We start from the raw sequence: 520 nt of genomic DNA on the forward strand, positions 1-520 counted from the left end.
GCTCATCGCGGCGCTGCACAGGAGAGAGAACGAGGCGCGCGCGCTCCGTCATTTTCATACCGCGGAACTACCGTGGCGCCCCCAGCAGAGTATGCAGCTTGAGCGGGAGTTGGTTTCGCGACAGCGGCCCGAGCGCTCATCGCGGCGCTGCACAGGAGAGAGAACGAGGCGCGCGCGCTCCGTCATTTTCATACCGCGGAACTACCGTGGCGCCCCCAGCAGAGTATGCAGCTTGAGCGGGAGTTGGTTTCGCGACAGCGGCCCGAGCGCTCATCGCGGCGCTGCACAGGAGAGAGAACGAGGCGCGCGCGCTCCGTCATTTTCATACCGCGGAACTACCGTGGCGCCCCCAGCAGAGTATGCAGCTTGAGCGGGAGTTGGTTTCGCGACAGCGGCCCGAGCGCTCATCGCGGCGCTGCACAGGAGAGAGAACGAGGCGCGCGCACTCCGTCATTTTCATACCGCGGAACTACCGTGGCGCCCCCAGCAGAGTATGCAGCTTGAGCGGGAGTTGGTTTCG

The sequence above is a fragment of the Dermacentor silvarum genome, chromosome 8, assembly GCF_013339745.2.
Source record: "Dermacentor silvarum isolate Dsil-2018 chromosome 8, BIME_Dsil_1.4, whole genome shotgun sequence".
Lineage (NCBI taxonomy): Eukaryota > Metazoa > Arthropoda > Arachnida > Ixodida > Ixodidae > Dermacentor > Dermacentor silvarum.